At 45.0% G+C, this 14,941-nt stretch overlaps 1 protein-coding gene across 2 annotated transcripts in view; it reads left to right on the top strand.

Moving 5' to 3' along the window:
* Window positions 1-3,699: 3,699 nt before the first annotated feature.
* GALNT6 (polypeptide N-acetylgalactosaminyltransferase 6) overlaps window positions 3,700-14,941 on the top strand; it is a 123,956-nt gene continuing 112,714 nt past the window's right edge. For both annotated transcript variants that reach the window (XM_075337132.1, XM_075337133.1), the window contains exon 1: window positions 3,700-3,900. The gene's annotated coding sequence lies outside the window, so the exon portion shown is untranslated. The remainder of the gene's footprint in view (window positions 3,901-14,941) is intronic.

The following is a 14,941-nucleotide window of genomic DNA, read 5'->3' as shown; positions in this document are numbered from 1 at the left end:
TCGGGCAGCCTGGTGATGGACTGGGGCAAGGGGTGCTGCCCATTTGCTTAGGGGCAGCATCAGGGCCAGGTTGTTTGGGTGGGTGACTGAAGGACCCATTCCGTTGTTATTATTAAAAGTGTATTGTTGTAACGGTTGAGGTAATATGCCTCCCGTAAGGGAAGTTTCATGAAAAAAAAAATGCATGCATGAAAATGTTTTAAAATGTTTTATTCTTTTTCAGTTCGTGAAAAATAAAACCGGTGATGGATGGGCAGCCCGCGGACGGTCTGCATTTTACTAAGGGGGAATGTGGCACCCTGGACAAGCCAGGGGCCACAGTTAACAACACACACACACACCCCACCCCCCAGCAGTTCACAGCAGTCATCTCCAGTGAGACCTGATTTCTTCCCTCGGGTTCAGACAGACACACCAGGTGGGCGGAGTCAGGCAGATAGGCATGCCCACTGAGGAATCTAGCTGGCCTGAGGCAAAAACCAGCTCAGACAAGTCCAGGCAGAGGAAGAGAGAGGAGGTCTGCAGAGAGGCAGACGCAGACTGGGGCCTAGGTTGGAGCCTAGGTCCCTCGTGTAGCCAGTGAGGCAGACGGTAGTGGCCGTCTGCAGGAGGCGGGAAGACAGTCTTGGTGGAACCGTAGGTAGCCGGGACAGGGTAGTGGCCCGTCCGGTACCAAACCGGGGAGCCAGCTGGAAACCGGAGCGCAGGAAGAGCGTACACGAAGGTGCAGGAAAGGACTTACACTACCAACCTGGGGTCAGGGGAAAAACACCGCAGCCGCCTGTGGGACCCGTCCATCCAGCCGTTTGTTTGACCAGAGACTCCGTGTAAATTACTGGCTGAGTGAGTACCACCGTGCCGTGCGGCACAGCGCTGCCCCCGCGATCCTGCACCCCACCAGGCCCCGTAACCCGCCTGCCATCCCTAACCCTCACCGGGCCCCGGGACAACCAACCCCCCTACCCACGGAGGGGAGAAAACAACATCCAAGCTGCTCCCTGTCACCGCTCCCGGGATCCCCGTCCAGAGCAGCGGTGGTGTCACAACCTCACCACAACCGTGGGTGGCGTTACGGACAATATCCTTAAAACCAAACCACCCCCCCTTTCACTCACGGGCGAGGAGCGCCGCTCGAGTCCCCGGGATCCGGCCTACCGCTCGAGCCACCGACCGAGCGAGCAGCAGCAGCAGCCGGACACGAGCAGTGGGTGAGGGCAGCGTCCCCTCCTCCGCCCGCGACACATGCGATGATCCTTAGGCCTCGCACCCAGACCTGACACCCAGCCGGGCATCCTCCTTTTTTCTTCTCCTCTCTCTGTCTGGACATGTCTGATTTTCTCCTCCACTTCACTCGCCAACCCCTCCCCTTCCCTCTAGAGACCTAGCTACAGGAGGGTTGGATTTACACCTCCTAAGGCTAAGCAACCCTTACTTCCTGGATAGGCTTTACACCATAGGGCGGCCAACCCACTTGTGGTTCAGGGTTGTGTGAATGTTTTAGGTGTGTGTGAGTTTAGCCAGAGCTAGGACTCCAGGAACCAGGTTGCAGATTTTAGTAGCATGACCGCAGGGGCGCTACAAACGAGAAATAATTTTTCTAAAGATCTCTTTATCTATGCTAGTGGATATGTGGCGCCCTGGACTAGCCGGGTTGTCACAGGTACTGCAACACACACCCCCACCCCGAGATAGGCACATCAGCCAGACACAAAATCCTTGTTGCCTCCCTCCAGGGGCTGATGTCCACACCAGGTGGGGTGGAGCCAGGCGGTTGGCCCCACCCACTGAGGAGTTCACAGTCCTGGAGGCGGGAAAAGGAAGAGAGAGATCAGTTAGGGAAGTGCAAGGGAGAGGCGTGAAGGAGTGAAAGGAGTAAACTGACCGTGTCCGGGTGTGTGGCCCGGGCACTAAGAGCAAGGTTGGCAGACGGTGGTGGCCGTCTGCAGGAGAGGCGAATCAACGCGGAACCGTAGGACCGGGGTCGGGCGGTGGCCCGCCGGTACCGAACCGGGGAGCGAAGTGAAGCCAGCACACACCGGCAGGGCCTGCGGACCCCGACCAGGCTTGGAGTCGCCGTTAAGAGGTCAAATCCGTCAGTGACCGGAACCCCAGGGGTTTCCTAACAGCCAAGACCCGATAGAAGGCAACCGTCCGACCAGTAGAAGGAAATACAGCTACCGCCACAGCTAGAGTTCCAAGGGCCAGAGCCTGCGGGCAAAAGGGCTCCTCCGGCACATATACACGTTGGGGAGCGGGTTACCGTTGGGAAGCCATCGGGACCGAACATACACAAAGGTGCAGGGAAAGGCAGTCACCACCAACCGTCCGGGAGAAACCACAGCAGCTGGCTGCGGGACCAGTCCATCCAGCCGTTTAGTTTACCAGAGACTTTGCGTACATTTGTGGCTGAGTGAGTACAACCGTGCCATCCGGCATCGCGCTGCGCAGTCCAGGCGCCCCTGCACCTTGCCAACTCTGCCTCCCCGTCACCTCACCGGGCCCCGGGACCACCAACCCCTACCCACGGAGGGGGCAAACAACATCCCAGCTGCTCCCTACCATCGCTCCCGGGATCCCCGTCACCAGCAGCGGTGGTGCCCAACCTCACCACAACCCGTGGGTGGCGTCATGGACTAAATCCCCCAAACCAACCACCCCTTTCACTCACGGGCGAGGAGCGCCGCTCGAGTCCCCGGATCCGGCCTACCGCTCGAGCCACCGAGCAGCCATCGCAGCAGCGCCGGACCCGAGTGTTAGTGAGCACAGCGCAGTGGCCTCCTCCCCGCCCGCGACATATACAAGGACGGTTCTGGGTGCATATAGCACCTGACAGGTTCCCTTTAAATAAAGTTGGTTTCATTCAACAAAAAAAGCAGCAAAAAATACTGCTGCGTTGTTTTTTTTTTGAACAATTAGAATTGACAATGCTGCTTCTTTAAAAAACGCAGCAGTTTCCCACTGCTATCAGGAAAAAAAGTAGGTGTGTGTCTGAGAATTTTGGATTCTCATAGGTTTTGCTGGTACTGTAAAAAGCAGCTTTTTATTAGCGAATGTAATAGTACCATTCCAATACTCGGCATCGTCACAAGTAACAAATCTAATGCAATTCATTGGGGAAGAAGAGCATTTTCCTTGATGATTTCACAAATAAATGCTTGGGTATTGACTTGCATTAGGTTCGTTATTGGTGACAATTACTGGAATAGTACTAGGTATTCAGTAAGAATAATCCGAACCCGAATATTTACTAGTCGCTAATTAGCATGTATTTGCATAAAAACAATAAAAAACATACAAAAAATGCACCAAAACCACAGCAAAAATGCCCTGTATGAACACCGCCTAAGGTTATCCATTTGTATAGTCCTTGTGCTATGGATATTATAGGCTTTCAGAGCCAAGTGCCAGGAGATCTTTGGAGTTCTGTGTGTTATCTGACACAGAAAAGAATGGAAACACAATGAGACAGAACTTCCTAATTACACAGTATCTTAGTGTCCATGGATACAGCACATGTGCTAAGGTGAAGCTTCAGGTGGTGACACATTTGTGTGGCATGTCCTTCCCCAGTGCTGCAGGCTCTAGGACCAGGAGGAGCTGTCCTGCCTCCCACTAGGATACACCTGTTTGGCAGCCTCTCCCCTCCCTGTGCAGGTAAGGCTTTGTCTCCTGCCTCCTTGTGCCTGGCTTTCTCTCTAGTGACTCCTCCTGAGCTGCCGGCTGCACCCTCCTTCTTACTAACAGCAGATCATTTCCTGAATGATTTAAGTGTGGTTAAAGATCAGCAGCAGCAGCACTAGAAGTAACTGTCAGCCCAAAAGTCCTCTTCTGCTCAGCAGATCCAGACATCCTGGGGGCTCCCTGTGCTGCCCCCCAGTGCCAAGCACATCAGGACAAAAGGTAAGATGACCCCCAGCCAGTGCCCTGTGCCAGACACATTGTGCTTTTGCTTCTTTGGTGACTTTGAACTTAATAGCCGTCTCCAGAAGGGTACAATGTGCATGTCTTAAAGGGAACAGCCATGCTCATTATATACTGACTTCTCTATATAAAATCTACAGATCACAGTGCTGCATCTAGTACTTCGCTTGTCTGCTCAATGCATACTTTCTCCAGAATCTGCTCTTCAGACTTTACCATCAAGAATTAGAAAGCAACCAAAATTTCTATAAAGTTTTGTGTCCCTCCTTTATTCTATACATTTTGTTTTTTAGATTTATTTAACTAAACAGTTTTGTGGGTTCTTGATTTTTTTTTTTTTTTCTCACTATGCACCAAGAAAGATTGGTAAATGTTAAATACAGAGGAGATTTTTTTTTATATATATATATATATATATATATATATATATATATATATATATATATACATACTCATTCATTTATATAGCGCTATTAATTCCACAGCGCTTTACACAGATTGGATATATATATATTATATATAGCCAATCTGTGTAAAGCGCTGTGGAATTAATAGCGCTATATAAATGAATGAGTGTGTGTGTGTGTGTGTGTGTGTGTGTATATATATATATATATATATATATATATATATATTACACATCTCCTATGATTGTGAGTGTCTACTTTTTCTCGACACTATAGAAAACATACAATAATTCATACTATATGAATATCTGATATCCGCTATTACTGGATATGTACGTTTATAAAGTTGTCACACATACATTTAAAGCCTCATTTACATCAATGAACTTATGATATCGCCTATGTAATCTACTGTGCTGTCACAACTAGTGGGAATTACTGTAAATTTTACCATATATATATATATATTTTTTTTTTTTAATTTTGCACTAGTGAAAGCTAAGGATCTATGGCCATTGGCAATATTACGGTAAATTGGTCTAATAAAATTTACTAACGTACATACTAAGCTATGTGCAAGTCGGCAGATTCCTGTCTTGGGGTTACCATACAATACGTAGAAACTGCTACGTATTTATTCGGTCCACACCCAAATGGTTTTCTTTTTGTCTTTTTCTGACGTGGAACTTTTTTCTTTTAGTGGCTACCATACCAGTTTTTCTAGAGTTTCAATGTACTCTATGTTAATATGACGTGTATGTATCCTTCAGATTATCTGAAATGATAATCTATTACATAATTTACACTTCCTTTTAAAAGTAAATATATACGGTAATTGTGTTTTTTTTTCATCTTTTACTTTATTCCTTAGCAATGTTTTTTTTTTTCGGCAACCCAGTAGACAACTAAAATGTTCAGCAGGGCTCAAGTTTTGCCAACCAAGTTTCTAAGGGCCCTTAATGAAATATGAGGAAAATATCACTGTGTAGCCACTAACTTGTCTCTCATATTTCATATAGAAACTGTTATGACAACAATATTGGTTGCCCCCATCTTTCCACAGAACTGTTAAGACTATCACACTGGCCTTAAAGTGGTGGTCCAAAGTCCAAATTAATTTTCCTCTTAATTCCCTATCTATTTAGTACCATACTCTAAACCGTTTTCTAAAATACTTGAATTAATGAATTCCCTACCCTTCACTAGCTATACTATCTAACCACTATTGAATTTTTTTTCTTCTTGTCCATTTCCTATCTGATGATGCTTTGTTTGAGAATCCCAGTGCATGCTGGGATAGATCAAACAAAGCGTCATCAGGGGGCAAAGCCTGTGGTACTTTTTTCAAAAGTGTGGTAAAAGTAATCAGAAAATGTACAAACTGCAACTCATATTCTGGCCACTTGTAAAAAGTGATCTTCTACAACTGCAGTTCCATACTCAGTAAAGGGAGTATGACTGACAAGTTGCTGGAGTATACATGTGCGGCATCACTAGGTTGCCCTTACGTAGCGAATGTTTGACAGATCCACTTTGGTAGTAGTAGTTATAGAATAATGCAAGCGTTGAAGGGACTCCACGAACATCAAAGAGAAAGTCCCTGCGTCATTCACATACCCCTCAGGCCCAACAATAGAAATAATGTAGGGTACATATTTTGCCTGCAGTGTGGCTCTAACAGGTTTCTGATGCATCTAATTTGTAGGTTTTGTAAAGCTTCTGATAAACCAGAATGTGGCCCAATGAGGCGCAGGTGTAAATATACTGTACAAGCAGTGAACCACCGAAGCTGCATTTCATTAAAAAGCCATCAGCAAGCCCTGTTACATGTAACTTCAGCTGCAAACGTTTTTTCCATTAATGGCTTTATACACGCGTGAATGTATTAAAGCTCATATACGGTAGTTTTCCAGGAGGATTTTGTCTTAAAATGTCCCAAATAATTACGTTTCCGAAGATTCCCTCCATGTGACGTTTCCACCGTTCAGCTTCAGCGATTATCGGTCCATCATTACATGGCAGGATTGTCATATCTGGACCAAATCCTGTAGTGTATGGGTAGTCGCCAAAAAAATCGAGGCTGTAGGACAGATGTTTAGAAGGATTGAATAAGATTAAAGAGAGAAGAGATCATTAGAAAATATCTATTGTTTCAATATTTTTTTTTTTTTTGTGTGTAGAATGGTGCGGGGCGGTAGTTTTGGGTGAGGGATTAACTTTGGAAGTCTCGGCACCCTACATCAAAGACCTGGTCCAGGCTGAGTGTGTGGACTTGTGTCATGTGGCTTTACTCCCGCAGAGACAGCATGTTGGCGTCGGCTAGCCAGGACCAGATAATGACTCGCTTCCATAAGGAGAGCACCAGTTCAGTTTTAACAGCAACTCTTTACTTAATGGTTCATCTTCATCAACTCTACACACGAAATAGTGGATACGTCTTCTTGCACGTTTCAGTAGTACAAAGCATATTCAGACACATTTGCATTTGCCACTGGGTCGTTTCCATTCTTACTGGTCCTGTGAGTCCCAGCACAACCCAGCCTCATGATGCAGTCCAGTTTGTGACAGTCACTTTGCCTTTTCGTGGTCCTCTCTTCTCCTCATAGAAGAGGGGGCAAGGGTTTTTGCCACTGCGTCAAGAGTATAACCTTCTGCTCCCAAATGCTTCGGAATCCATGTTACTTTCCCTTATAGAGGAGGTGGCACGAGGTAGCCAGTAGTGCCAGAGTAGAGTGTTGTGCCCCCAGACGCTTGTGGAATCTCCACCCGGAAAAGCCACCTTTTGTTCACGTATTGACTTCTTAGGCTTGTGGCCTTAGCGCTAATGTCCAGTCCTCCCGTACTCTTCTATCACAGGCCACTCTAGAGGCTGGTCTCTAGCCTCGGTGTCTTCTCGTGTTCTGTGTCTCAGTCAGCATTCGAGGATCACACTATCTTGACTCTGGTTTCATTGCTCCTTCTTCCACCCCAAGTCACTCACTGCATACGGCCTTAACTACCTACAGACTATCCATCCATATCTATTGCACACTTGGTCTTCACTATATCTTCTTCTTCCCTTTTTTTTTTTTTTTAGGTGGAACTATCTCTTAGGCCTAAGACATACTTCCGTGCCGCTGGTACGTGTTTACTATGTTTTCATTATTGTTTGGACACACGTAAGTATCTTGGAACGGAACGTGTGTCCGTTCCGTACTTACGTGCGTCCGTGATTTTCTCACGCTGACATGTCCACGTATTCTCTGGCAGCACGGGTCTCACATAGCCCGTTTGTACCACATGGATGTAGTGTGGATGCGGTTCCGTGTGACACGCGCCGGAGAACACGTGTCATTAATTTAAAAATAACAAAAAACACATACTCACCTCCACCAGCCCCGCAGATTCTTCCGCTGCAAAATGTTCCTGCCGGACGCCGCTCGTTATGAGCGTGTAAAGGAGGTGGGCGTGCTGTCACGGACGCTAATCTCCGCTCGGCCAGAAGCAGCGTCAGCGGGTGAGTGGGCGGGGCTGGAGCCGAAGATCAGAACTCTGGACAGCAGCGCGGACCACATGAGTATGCAAATTACCGGTTCTCCGTGTGCTATCGCGGATAGCACATGGAGAACACGTGAACCGCACGTACCCAAGACACATACTTACCACACGCAACACGCAGGGAAAATACGTGTCTCACGGCACGTGTGTGTTTTTAATGGATGTGTGTTGGAGGCCTTAACCAATACCATTGCGGTCCAGTCCCAGCACTTGTGATTTACTGAGCTGTTTGCTGTCATTTTGATAAAATCAGTGTTTCTTCTGTTGCAGTTATACAGAGATCATAAATATGCTGGACTACCTGGCAGCGAGCAAAGTAGTCCTATAATGATAATCACCTGCTGATTAAACAGTGATTTTTATCAACATACACTAAGCAACTCAGTAAGGGACACATGGCTAGCATCGGGATCTCTGCCCCTACATTATGCTGCTCTCTGACTAGGTGGCAATAACCTGGTGAAAGATTCCTTTTTACTACCTCCTGTCCCACCGTCTAGCAACTACATACAAAGGTGCTATACATTATACAATAATACATTACTATACATCACATTACCATCACAGTTCACGTATCACAATATTTACAAAGGATGCAGAACACAATTCGCATTACACTACACGACAATTCCACAATGCAATTTGTGTCTTTAGGCCGGTGTTCCACTTGCGATTACCGCGCATATATCTCGCGCAAATTTCACGGTGCAACACCAGTCACAGACTCGCACTTTGTTGACAGGAGCGGGTCAGTTGCATGCATCTCTATGCAGCCGACCCGCTCCTGTGAGCAGGGTGAGTCAGTGACGGGTGATGCACCGTGAAACATGCGCGAGATATACGCGCAGTAATCACAAGGGGGACACCGCCTTAGGGATAGGAACGCGACAGTATCAGTCTGAGTACACCCCTCACAATTTTGTAATTATTTTGTCTTTTCATGGGACAACGCTGAAGATTTTATACAAGGTAACGTAGTCAGTGTACAGCTTGTATTACACTGTAAATTTGGTGCCCTCTAAATAACTTGCCACAGAGCATTTTAAGCATTGCCTTAACTCTCTTGGGCATGTGTTTCACTAGAGCTTCACAGGAGACCACATCATGAAACTGGCAGATGTTAGAGATCTTGCACTTCTCCATCTTTTTGTTGAGGATGCCCCACAGCTTAGTAGGATTTACATCTGGAGACATGCTTGGCCAGTCTAGCATCTTTTACCCTCAGTTTCTTTAACAAGACAGCGGTCGTTTTGGAGGTGTTTGGGGTTGTTGTTTTTGAATACTGCCCTGCAGCCCAGTTTCTGAAGGGAGGAGATCATGCTCCACTTCAGTATAAGGCTATGTGCGCACGTTGCGTCTGAGAACCTGCATTTTATTCTGAACGTTTTCCTTCCCTTGGTTTTTGACCAAATGGCTTTTGACCATTTTTCAGTGCTAAAAACGTATGTGTATTTACCGCGTTTTAGTGCGTTTTCAGCGCTTTTTACCTGCGTTTTCACCTGCGTTTCTGCAGATGCGTTTTGTAGATCAAGACACTGAGAAATAAAGTTGGAATAGTCAAAAAGAATGAAAAAAGAGGAAAAAAAAGGATAAAATTAACTTTTAATAAAACTATATGGAAAATTATCAATTTTAATGAAATAGCGGTTATGCACATTTTAACAGAAAAATAGGTAAAGTTTATTATTTTTTAGCATTTAAATTTTGTGTGTGTGTGTGTGTGTGTGTGTGTGTGTAAAGGAACATTATAACCCTTTAATGTTATGCCAGAAAAGCATGCGTTTTTTAAGCCAAAAACGCAGTGAAAAAGCATGAAAAACGCAGGAAAGTTGATTTTGGTTGAATTTTGCCATTTCTCATTGACTCCAATGTTAAGGAAACGCTGCAGAAATGGCAAAAACTGACATGCTGCTTCTTTTTCAGCATGGTTTTTGACCCAAAATATGCAAATTAAACGCTGCAGGAAAAAAAGCAAAGTGCAGACAGGATTTCATCTTTTCCCATAGACTTTGCTGGAAAACAAAAACGCATGCATTTTAGCGCAAAAACGCTGCGGAAACACGGGAAAAAACTCAACGTGCGCACATAGCCTAACACAGTACATGTTAGCTTTTTTTGGTTCCCTCAATCAACTGTAGCTCCCCACAGTCAGTAGCACTCATGTATTCCCAAACCATGACGCTCCCACCACCATGCTTGACTGTAGGCAAGACACACTAGCCTTTGTCCTCCTCACCTGGTTGCAGCTACACAGGCTTGATACCATCTGAACCAAATAACTTTATCTTGGTCTCATCAGACCACAATACATGTACTTAGTCTGCTTGTCTTCAGCAAATTGTTTTGCAGACTTTCTTGTGCATGATCTTTAAAATACGCTTCCTTCTGGGACGACAGTCATGCAGACCAATTTGATGCAGTGTGCGGCGTGTTGTCTGAGCACTAACAGGATGACCTACCACCCCTTTATCCTCTACAGCAATGCTGGCAGCACTCATATGTCTATCTTGAAAAGGCAACCTTTGGATATGATGCTGAGCACATGCACTCAACTTTTTTGGTCATCCATGGTGAGGCTTATTCTGAGTGGAACCTGCCTTGTTAAATCACTGTATGGTCTTGGCCTCCGTGCTTCAACTCAGTTTCAGGTTGATTGCAATCTTCTTATAGTATAGGCCATCTTTATGTAGAGCAACAATTCTTTTTTCCAGATTTTCATAGAATTCTTTGCCATGAGATGCAATGTTGAACTTTCAATGACCAGTAGCGTCAGTGTGAGTAATAAACCCAAATGTAACACACCTGCTCCCCGTTCACACCTGAGACCTTGCAACACTGAGTCACGTGACACTTGGGAGGGAAAATGGCAAATTGGGCACACTTGGGGTTGTACTAACTTTTGTTGCCACCAGGTTTGATATTAGTATCTGTGAGTTTAGAGGGAACACAAAATTTACTGTTATACAACCTGTACACTGACTACTTTAAGCTAAGTTCACATGTACTGTAATCGTCTGTTGGCAAAATGATTTCCACCGGATCTTTTATTTTTTTTGTTTTTTTTTTTTTTTTTTCTTTTAAATATGGCAGTCTGTGGAGAACGGATCCATTACCTGATTGCTATTTAGCTTCCTTTTGAAACGAACCCTGTAAGAAAAAAACGGATCTGTCACAAATGCAAGAATAACGTTTGACTAAATAGCAATCTATTAACAGATCTGTTCTCAATAGACTCCTTTGTTAAAAGAATGGATCCGGCAGAAATCAGTTATTTAACAACGGACAAAAAAGTTATTTGCAAAACGTTTTTTTCCCCAATGGATCTCTAGAGGATCCGTTCTAACAGATGATCACAGTTCATGTGAATTCCGCCTTACATTGTATCAGTCTCATTTACAAAAATGCGAGGGGTGTAATCATGTTGGGATATTCATATTTTGTGTGTGTGTGTGTGTGTGTGTGTGTGTGTGTAAAATATGTATATTTATATAAAAATTCTGTTTTGGCAATGGTTTTTAATTTACATTATGCTTATAAAAATAGAACTTTCAATTTTCACACTGGCCAATTTGTTTTTTGTTTTTTTTTAAGAGTTTAACTTTCAGTTGTTTCAGGAACTGTTCATTGTGGCCATTGTGCATGGCCACAATGAACCGACTCTATTGCAGCATCTACTGATCATGTGCAAAAGTTAGTGTAAGGAGGAGGTAAAATATATCTTTGTACCGTGTTAGCCAGTAGAGATAAAAAAATTGTTTAAAAGAACAGAGAGTCCTCAGTGGTTGATACCTTTTAATGGCTAACTGAAAAGATGGTAATAATTGCAAGCTTTCGAGACTACTCAGGTCTCTTCATCAGGCATGGTATAACACAAAATCTGAAGAGTCACATACTTATACACAACAGGACTTAGAATACTTACTTACTATTCTAAGTCCTGTTGTGTATAAGTATGTGACTCTTCAGATTTTGTGTTATACCATGCCTGATGAAGAGACCTGAGTAGTCTCGAAAGCTTGCAATTATTACCATCTTTTCAGTTAGCCATTAAAAGGTATCAACCACTGAGGACTCTCTGTTCTTTTAAACAATTTTTTTATCTCTACTGGCTAACACGGTACAAAGATATATTTTACTTGTATCAAAATGGAGGATACCAGAATGTACCGCATCTTTATGGAACTAAAGACACTTCTGAAGAAACGCGCACAACTGGACAGCGACAACTATTCTAAGTCCTGTTGTGTATAAGTATGTGACTCTTCAGATTTTGTGTTATACCATGCCTGATGAAGAGACCTGAGTAGTCTCGAAAGCTTGCAATTATTACCATCTTTTCAGTTAGCCATTAAAAGGTATCAACCACTGAGGACTCTCTGTTCTTTTAAACAATTTTTTTGTAAGGAGGAGGTGAAGCAGCACCAGCTGTGACCAAAGCTATTGCGATTGGTGGATCCTGTGTTGTCAGCTTTGCATAGTCCTTGTATTCCTGCCCCTTTTGATAAGGAGCATCCTGAAAACTGTTCCTGAAAAAAAACAGGAAGCATTAGGCTAAGCAAAACTACTTCAGGAAAACACCTTTTGGTTCACCAGTGGTTTTATTGTTCTTCTTGCAACTGCTTCTGGCTGGCATCTTTTACTCTATACTGTGAAGAATGAGCATGGCGCTTTAGGGTTTCTGAAGGTGTTAAAAGAAGTGACAGAAGACAAGACAGAACATTTACACAGCATTGTCGTGTTCTTTATTTTATAAAGTACTTTTTCAGGAGGATTCCAGGCGGAATCTGCCTGGGGGAAATTTTTTTTATCAACGTAGCCTCAGTTTATAAAAGCCTCAGTGGCTTTATTTTTAATAAAGATTGTATTTAGTGATGAGTGAGCACTACCATGCTCGGAACTTAAGAGCAGTTGGATGCTCGGACGGACATGTCTCAAATACCGAAGTATAATGTAAGTCAATGGGGAACTCAATCATTTTTCTGGAAGATTTCCCGGAAAAATGCTAGAGTCCTCCATTGACTCCATTATACTTGGATGCTTGAGTCGCGCCCATCTGAATATCCAACTGCTCTTAACGAATACTGAACTCCTGAGCATGGTAGTGCTCGCTTATCACTAGTGATGAGTGAGCGTGCTCACCACTGCTCGATACTCAGTTAAGCATTGAGGTGCTTGTGTACACATGGTATTGTGGGGTCTCATTTGTGAAAGATCTGACACAAGGAGACGGCTACCTTTACTGAATGATGGGACCAGGCACCCCAGTGAGAGCTATCTCTGGCTCTCACTGGGGTTAAAAACAACGTGTTTAAATGTCATGTTCCAAAAAAACCTTGTTGAGCCTGTCAGAGCTTCCACTATACCCAATTCGAGTACAGCGCACTCAAGCATTTTAGTGCTTGTTCATCACTACTAATCGTGTTATTAAAAAGCAAATAAAATTGCCAAGAACAACCTTCCTCTGCTCTTTTCTTTTATAAAGGCCTGACTTAAAAACCTTAATCAATAGGTCATTCTCTTATAGTTTCCCTTTAGAAAACATGATGCTTTGTTCCAGAAAGAGTGCCACTCTTGTCCACTGGCTGTGAATAGTATTTCAGTTTAATCTCATTGTCAAATAAGGATAAGGTGAAACCTTAGGGTACCGTCACACTTTAGCGACGCTCCAGCGATCCCACCAGTGATCTGACCTGGTCAGGATTGCTGGTGCGTTGCTACATAGGCGCTGGTGAGCTGTCAATCAGGCAGATCTCACCAGTGACCAGCCCCCAGCGACACGTGGAAGCGATGCTGCCCTTGGTAATTAAGGTAAATATTGGGTAACCAAGCGCTTGGTTACCGGCGCACACCGCTTAGCGCTGGCTCCCTGTACACGTAGCCAGAGTACACATCGGGTTAATAAGCAAACCGCTTTGCTTACCTACCCGATGTGTACTCCGGCTACGTGTGCAGGGAGCAGGGCGCCGGCACTGGCAGCCACAGAGTGGCTGACGCTAGTAACGAAGGTAAATATCGGGTAACCAAGCAAAGCACTTCGCTTGGTTACCCGATATTTACCTTGGTTACAGCTTACCACAGGCTGCCAGAAGCCGGCTCCCTGCTCCCTGCACATTCAGATCATTGCTCTCTCGCTGTCAAACACAGCGATGTGTGCTTCACAGCGGGAGAGCAACGTCCAAAAAATGAACCAGGGCTGTGTGTAACGAGCAGCGATTTCACAGCAGGGGCCAGATCGCTGCTCAGTGTCACACACAGCGAGATCGCTAATGAGGTCACTGGTGCGTCACAAAAACCGTGACTCAGCAGCGATCTCGCTATGTGAGAAGTACCCCTTATACCATGACCATTGATAAAGCAATACATCCAGCATTGAGCATTGGTACATTCTTCTTTTTTAGGCCTCCTTCACACGTCCGTGTCTCTGGTACGTGTTTTGTCCGTTTCATCACGTGCCGGAGACACTGGCACATGTAGACCCATTAAAATTAATGGGTCTGCGCTCACGTGCGTGTTTTGCCATGGACTGCGAGTCCGTGTGGAGCATACTTGTGCCCGTTTGCTCCACATGTAGACATGTCGTCTGTTTTTCTCCGGCATCACAGGTGTCACACGGACCACACGGATGTGATCCGTGTGACACGCATTCGAGAAAACACACATGTCTGTGAAATAAAAATAATTTCCATACTCTCCTTCTCCAGCCCTGCTTTCTCTGCCGCTGCTGTCACTTGCTTCCGAACCCGCTCATTATGCTCATTGCATATTCACTCCACTGCGGCCCGGAAGCAGCAGCAGCGGGGAGTCGGCAGGATCGGAGACTAAAGATCAGCACCACGGACAGCAACGCCAGGGACAGGTGAGCAGAAAGTTCCCGTTTTCCGTGTGTTATCACGGATAGCACACGGAGAACACGTGTGTCATAAACATGACACACGGAAGACAATATGCACCTTTGACACATCCGTGAAAAACATGCGTGATTTTTCATGGACTTGTGAAAGAGGCCTTAAAGGGATTCTGTCATGCCCCAGAACACTGATGTGCAGGTTAGCAGCGTTTCAGTGCTGCCCCATAGC

This window comes from Anomaloglossus baeobatrachus, chromosome 2, assembly GCF_048569485.1.
Source record: "Anomaloglossus baeobatrachus isolate aAnoBae1 chromosome 2, aAnoBae1.hap1, whole genome shotgun sequence".
In the NCBI taxonomy this organism is placed as follows: Eukaryota; Metazoa; Chordata; class Amphibia; order Anura; family Aromobatidae; genus Anomaloglossus; species Anomaloglossus baeobatrachus.
This window is presented reverse-complemented; position numbering and strand designations above follow the sequence as displayed.